General features: G+C 40.3%; 1 long non-coding RNA gene across 1 annotated transcript in view; it reads right to left on the bottom strand.

The window, feature by feature from the left end:
• The window catches only part of LOC135964537 (uncharacterized), a 36,269-nt gene extending 28,701 nt beyond the window's left edge, over positions 1–7,568 (bottom strand). Inside the window, exon 1 of the long non-coding RNA XR_010577021.1 lies at positions 7,525–7,568. This is a non-coding gene — a long non-coding RNA (uncharacterized lncRNA). The remainder of the gene's footprint in view (positions 1–7,524) is intronic.
• Positions 7,569–7,995: the final 427 nt, after the last annotated feature.

The raw sequence follows: 7,995 nt of genomic DNA on the forward strand, positions 1-7,995 counted from the left end.
CAAGGCAAGACACTCATTTGACACTCAGTGTAAGTTTTTTGAATAAATGGCATTTTCAAACTTTGTGGGTTAGTTATAGATAACTCTATTTTATATATTATTGAAATTCTGACAGTGACTACATTCGAATTAGTAAGATAATCTCTGTGGTTCTTTCTCACTTCATCCTTTTGTACTATTAGAAGTAGTAGTATCTAGAACCTGACCAAAATAATACCTCTAACTGGACTGGTGCTTAACAACTCCTCTCAGGGGTCTTTGAAACTTACTAAAATGAGTGACCCAATTGTATTCGTGTTCTACTGCTGTGATAGCAGATTACCAAAAACTACATGGCGTAAAACAACCAAATGTATCATCTTACAGCTCTGGAGGTCACAATCCTCCCTCTGGAGGCATCAGAGTACAATGTATTTCCTTTTCCTTGCAGGACCTCCATTCCCTGACCATCCTCCCCTTCTCACATCACTTCAACCTCTTGCTTCCATTGTCATATCTCCTCCTAAGTCCTCCTGCCTCACTCTTATAAAGACCCTTGCAATGACATTGGCTCATCTGGATAATCCAGGATAATCTCATCTTAACATTCTTGACCATATCTGCAAAGTACCCTTTACTATATAAGATGACATATTCCTGGGTCTCAAGCATCAGGACATGAACATCTTTGGGTGGCCACTATAACAGCCTACTACACCAGTGATTTCTTAATTCATCTAAAATATGTATTGACAGATTGACTATCTAAAATGTACAAGGCACACTTGGGCATTGTCAGGATCATAAGGATAAGACCAAGTTCCCATCTTAAAGAATTTATTACATAATAAAGCAAAATAAGATACATTCATAAATGACTCTCAGTTTAAAGATCCATATAGGCAAGCACAAAGGACAGAACAATACGGCTCTCAGAGCCAAATACAGGAAATTAAGTAGGACACTAAATTCAGAAAGTGCCAAAAGTTAAGGTTGTCATGGCAACATGAACTCAGCAACACAGCAAAACCTGTTCATCAAAAGTATACACTTAACAGCTTTTCACAATTATGATCTGCTGAAAGAGCAGCTTTCATTCAATGATCCAGAAACCCTTACAACTATGGATTAGCTCTTGTTCTGTGGCTATAAGAAAAGAAATGGTTTCACTAACCAAACTCAATATCACAAATATTTAGATGTCATCGACTATGTGTGAGATGTGTAAGGCAAGAAGATGAGGTCTGAGGGCATGCAAAGATAGAGAAGACATCATTCTTGATCCCAAGGAACTTTTCATCTAGGGCTACGGGCATGCAAATGACGGTAGGGAAAGTACACTAAGCAGAACATTGCTAAGGAAAGTCAAAGGGGTGAGTGGGCTCAGACGGCTGGGAGTGAAGAAAATTCTCCTGGATTGGGTTGCATTTGAAATGGGCTTCCAATGATGAATGGTATATTTGCAAGGAAGTGGTATGGTGAGAACAGCCAAATAAAAGATCCAAAGCTGGAAAGAGCAAGGCGTGTAGGGAAACAGTAGCAGTCTGGCTGAAATAAAGACTACAGGAAAGAGTCAAGTTGCTTGAAATGTGAGATTCCTACTTGTCTTACAAAGCCAGGGCCTGGAATGATATATAGTAATGTACTTAGTAGACAGCAGGGTTTTTCATAAAGACATTACCAAATTTAAAAGATCAAAGGCCTCTTTCCCCTATCTACTTTCCCTGATTCCCTACTGTAAAAATTTACTTTCAGAAAACCTCATATCTGATTTTCTCAAGCCTCTTATGTCCATGCTGTTTTGTGGCCTATGTTGTTCCCCCGAAATGCAAGGCAAAAGTTATATCCATTTTCTAATAAGGAGACTGAAAATCAGAGGTAAATTTCTCAAGTTTACACAAGGAAGGCAGTGGTGACGCAGCTTGTCTGTGTGACTACAAAGCCCAAGCCATTTTTTTTTTTACTTTGTTGATCTTATCACACTGTGCTGCAATTACTTGTCTGAATGTCTCTCTCTCCCAAGTTAAACTGTGAGGACCTTTTGGACAAGTTCATATCTTGCTCAATTTTGTATTCTTAGAATCTAATTCAACAAATGACACAGAGTCGGACCCATGTAAGTTTTGTCAAATAAGGAATTATGGATTTTGGGCAACCAGTTACTGATGGCAAAGAGTTCTTTTCTTTGTGAAAATGTAGCAGTAATGTCAGCTGTATGACCTGTTATAGCAAACACTTAGTTGGTTTTATTCATCACTTGGCTATTTTAAAAATACAAACATAGATATGAACTACATGGATGTCTCTCATGTTAATTCACACTTGCATCTTGCCCTTTGTCTGTGTCTGTTCTGCCCAAAACTTGTTCCCAGCAATACTGAAAAAAATAAAATAATTGCCAATCCTGCTGGTATCCTTGGAGGACAAAAGTCTAGCTTCCTTGCCAATTGGGTTGCTATGGCCCATGGTCCAGAGATCCCACATCAAACTTCTCTGTAACTTGTGACACCACAGGGCACCATCGGCCTCTCAGCATCCTGTTTGAGCTGGTGCCCAGTAAAACTCTGGCCTGGATCGCAGCTTCCCTCAGCCTTTCTGTCCTCTCCCGGAAGTTTTTTTTATCATCTAAGAGCACTGGAATGACAATTTCCTTTTTCTAATTAGGATAAGAGAAAATCATTTGCTCTTTGGCTATTACTTCGCCTGACCCCACGAAACTCCCAATCTCCTTTATCCTGAATTTTCATCCCATGGGTTTATGTAAGAACTTTTTCTATAAGAACTGTTATATTAAGCATTTCTCAAGAGACACATTACCTACTCTTCATGCGTGGCCCTTCCCTGGTTCTAGTTTCCAAGTATTGGAAAGACTGCCAGCATCTCTTCAAAGCTACAAAGTAGAAACCTTGGAATAGTATTGAATTCATCTCCTAGCCCATACTCAGAATGCTAAATTAGTTGCCAAGTTCTGCCAATGTTTTCTGTAACAAATTTTTCATAACTACCCCTTCCCTTCTATCCCTCGCTCACTACAGCTTTGTTGAGTTTCTTATATTTTCCCAACACTCTTTGCCTTTAGACTAGCCTTATTACTGCTGAGAAGGTATTTTCTCCATGTTCTGCTATAAACTGGGGGCTATTTCACTCTTTAAACCATAATGGAATCGCACAGGCCTTTTGATCACATCAAAAGTCTTTACCGTGTGCTTCATCAAGATGCTACAAATTACTGAATTCTTAGCCTCCTCCCAAAACTCTCCCTCCCTTGACAGGATTATCTCTTTAATGATCCTACCCTACTCTGCTCTTTTAAATTTTTATCTTCGGCTTCTCCCCATTCACTTAAATTGTTTTAGAAATTCCCTCCTTCCTTGGAGTCTTGCTAGGTAGATCCTGTACTATCAGGAAAAATTGATTTGGAAGGTCAGCATCACCTTCAAAATACAGGCACAATCTCTATTTCCACTGCTACCCCCTGGGACAGGCCACCGTCACCTCTTTCTAGAGCTGCAGCAATCAATTCTATAGGTCTCCTCTGTCTGTCCTCAATACACCAGCTTTAATAACCTTTTAAAAATCAAATCAAATCACTTTACTCCTCTACTTAAAATCCAAAATGGTTCCCCCAAGTTACTCATAGTAAAGGCAAAGTCCTGTCCAGCCTACACAGGCCCATGTAGTCTAGCCCTTTTCCCTCTCTGAGCTAGCATCATACTCTCTCCTTCTGCAATCCACTCCCACCACAAAGGCCTGACCTCATACTTGCCAGGCATTTGCCATCCGTCCTGCTTAGGGCACTGCTTTCCCCTCCATCTACTCCTTCAGGTCATTGTTCAAATGCCATCCTACTCATCCATGAGTAAGGCCTACCCTGACGTCCCACCTAACAGTGCAATTCATCCCCTTTCCATGCTTTGTTTTTCTCCTTGGCACTGATCACCACCTCATATACTAAGAATGGTTAATTCGCTTACTGTCCCTACATACTAAAATTTGAGTGCCCTGAGGGCAAGAAGTTTTATCTCTTTTGCTCATAAAACAGTGACAAGAACAATACCTGGCATACAGCAATTTCTCAATGCAAACTTGTTGAATGAATGAACTCAAAATATTAATTTACTACAAGTTTTCTATTTGGCCATTGTTACTACTCAAACTTCATAGAGATACAGAACGTATAAAACACAGCCTCTGCAGTGCAGAGGGCACATTCAATGCTTTAACTTTCCAACGTTTCACTCATAAGCAGCAAAACCATACTGCTTTTTTTTTTTTCTATAGTCACCAACAATGCATTTGCTGCCCTCAGAACCTAAAGGGAGCCTCTCAAACACCAGATCCACATCTAGGAGTCCAGTCTACAAAACTAGACACAGTTCAAAATGGAGCAAGCAGAGGCAGACATTATTGTAAAAGAATAATGAGGGCCAGGTTCGGTGGCTCACGCCTGTAATCCCAGCACGTTGGGAGGCTGAAGCAGGCGGATCATGAGGTCAGGAGTTCAAGACCAGCCTGGCCAAAATCGTGAAACCCCGTCTCTACCAAAAATACAAAAATTAGCCGGGCATGGTGGCACTTGCCTGCAGTCCCAGCGACTCAGGAGGCTGAGGCAGGAGAATCCCTTGAACCTGGGAGATGGACGTTGCAGTGAGCAGAGATCAAGCCACTGCACTCCAGCTTGGGCAACAGAGTGAGACTTCGTCTCAAAAAAAATAAAAAATAGAAATAATGAGAAAATGGATGCCTTATATGGTAAGAAAAAGTTCTGTCTAATGGTCTTGTTTACAAATCCCAGGACCTTATAAATGGAAGAGTCCGGATCTTTTTCAAGATCCTTGTTACCCAGGATCTTTTTAAATATCACCTAGTTGATAAAGGTTGAGATCACCCATTGCTGCAATCCCAGAGACACCCTCCAGGCCCCAAAAAAAGGCCAGATACTCAGTTTATAGAACCACTGGGATACAAGATTCGATTAAAAAATACTCATGGGACTTGAAAAGGAGTTCTGAATGTGAAATGTTACACCTGTTGTCTTATATTTGAATTTCCATTATTTGTATAAAATGTTTTCCTTCCTTTTCATGAAATAAATAAGAGTCTGAATCCCTTGGCTGAGAAATCCTGTCATAAAACAATACTTTGCCAGCGTTCGCCCCTCCGTGTGAAGTGGCAGAGATGATGAGATGATCTCCGCAGCTCGGCGGGCCTGCGGGTGAGGGGGCCGCCATAAGGCGACCACTCAGGAAAACGCTGGAGCAAACAGATGGGGCCTCCGCTGTGCCCCGAAGGCAAACAGCCCCGGCCCTGCCGGACCCGGGCGGAGCGCATTCCAGAGTCTTCAGTGCCTCCTTGACAATGCCCTGCCCCTGGCTTCCCAGACTTCAGACCTTCCCCTCCTTGATCTCTGGCACCGTGGAGGAATCGAAGAGAAGGAGGGTCCCGAGGGAGAGCGCATTTCAATCCTGCCTGGCTGTGTAGATAAAAGCCAACACCTGCTGGCGAGGCGAGGTGCGCCTGGAGCCGGTACTATCGGGGCCTCACAGGTGTGAAGACCGCAGCGGGGGGCCGAGCACGGGGGAAGCCGTGGCCACGGAGTGCGTGGTGCAAGCTGAGAGCCGGGCGCGCGCTGCCGCTGTTCACACACAGGCTTCATCCCAGTGCTCTCAAAAAGAAGAGAGCTTCACCAGTGTGTTCCCACGTGTAATATACCAGCTCTGTCCATGTGGGTGTCATCATAGGATTTTATTACTAATTTCAATTGTGGTGTTCCACTTCTGAAAATGCTATTTGGTCAAAAGTTTAGATTTTAAATACTCACAGAAAAGCACACAATATTGCTCCGTGCAGCATTGTAATTATAGCAACAAAAGCATGGAAAACAATATCCATCAATAGAGTTAGTTTAAAACATTATGTCAGGAACATGTAATGAAATCATCTGTAGCTTATAAAAACCAAACATGGAAAGATGTCCATGATAGAGTAAATCTGAAACCTAAGTTGCAACGCAGTATCAGAGCTGTATGATCTCATTTGTTAAAATATGTAAATATGTTCATCTTTCCTTAGAGAAATATCTGCAAGAATATTCACAAACTACCTCAAGGGGTTGTGGGACTCTTCATTTTCTATTTCATATATTCCTGTATGATTTAAAAGTTTGCAACAAGCATGTCCTATTTATATAAACAAAAAGCACATTCAAGCATGCATATGTGTGTTGTGTGTGTGTGTGTGCTTGTGTGTGTGCTTATGTGTGTGCGCATGTGTGTGTGTAATTAAGTTTCCAAGCTTCAGGCATAATGAAATCCAAAGTAATAAATGATACAGAGTAATGATAATTAATTTGTTATTAATTATATCTATAGAACAGACTTATATTGTGCCTTTTATCACTTCATAAGAAATACATGACACTAAAATTAGAAAATTGAGGTCATTTATAGGAAAACAATTTCTTTTCTTCTGAATAAAAAGCACCTGCAATGATCTATTGTTAACTCCAATTACTCCCTCTAACAGATAAGTGAAAACGTAGCTGATAATATAAATATAATACAAATTTAGGTGAAAACTGCAGTCTCTATGGAAATATCCTTTTTCCCCCACACACTCCCTCTCTTCTTACCCCACTCACCACCCACTCCCCCACCTAAACTCAGGCTCCAATACCTGAAAACCATCTCTTTCACTTTCTTGTTTGTTCCTAAAGGATGGTGGCATCAGGTTGTAAATCACCACAAAGAACACTTTTAGTGATGTCCCAAAATTTATTGTTCCCAGCTTTGCTAAGATTACTTATGAGAATGCTCACTGTGAAAGAAAAACATAGCTCGGCAAGTACATTTCCAGGCATTTAGACCTGGTTCTTGCTGCAAAATGTAGAGAGCAAGGAAAACAACTTTAAGACCAATAAAAAATAAAATAAAATAAAACCCTCATTACGTCTCTCATAAAAGACATGAGAAATGACTTAAAAATTCTAACTGGCTACTCTATGTTTAGAAAGGACCAAATTACAAAGGTTAGTCTATTTTTTGTTAAAGTGCACTTGTAACAACCTCTCCATAGATGATACATTTAAATGAACATTTCTCTGCTGCCATCTCGTGGATTATTTAGGTAATGTGGTCAAAGGCAAAGGCAAATCTAAAGTCCTTCCCACCAAAATTTTACCGGATGTGAAAAGTCATATTGATTACTTAGTCATTTATTTGACAGAACAAAACATAACTTAATGTATATAGCATGCTACATATAACATAGTAATCCTCATCCTAAGAACAAGGTTTAAGATCCTTTCCCTTTTAAATGTTGTTAACCTTGATAGAGAAAACAACAAAATGCTTTTTGCCGTTGCATAAGCAATAATTACTACAAAAGACATTATATCTCTATTCAATAATCACTAAAAGTAACAAGATCACACCAGTGCACTCCAGCCCGGGCAACAAGAGCGAAACTCCGTCTCAAAAAACAAAAAGGCGGGGAGTGGAAAGCAGGGCGTTGCTGTTGCGTGCTCTCAGTTGGATATTTCTTTACCTTTGGTTGTAATTTAGATGGCTCTATGGGAAGAGAAGGGTGTTGGCCTAACAGATCATGCCTTCTGAACTAGATCCTGGCCTCCAAGATTCTACTTCTCCATTAGATTCTAGAACCTCAGTTTGGAAGGCTTCAATATAGAATATTAAATACTCCAGGAGTAGAGCCTGGGATTAGTAGATTTAGGGGGGAAAAAATAGAACACCCAGTTAAATTAAAATTTCAGAAACACAACGAACAATTGGGACATACTTACCCTAAAAAAATCCTTGTTGTTTACCTGAAAGTCAAATTTCTAATGGACATCCTGAATTTTATCTAGTTACCCCATATAAATGTTCTCCTTCCCCAAAGTACTATTGATGCCAGTTAAAGAACACGGATATTGCAACTAGAGAAAAATAAACTGCTTCTCTTTTTAACATAAAGTTATTTTTTAATCATTGAGATAAAATAGCAGCATGGTGGCTC

This window comes from Macaca fascicularis, chromosome 8 (assembly GCF_037993035.2).
Source record: "Macaca fascicularis isolate 582-1 chromosome 8, T2T-MFA8v1.1".
Taxonomy (NCBI): domain Eukaryota; kingdom Metazoa; phylum Chordata; class Mammalia; order Primates; family Cercopithecidae; genus Macaca; species Macaca fascicularis.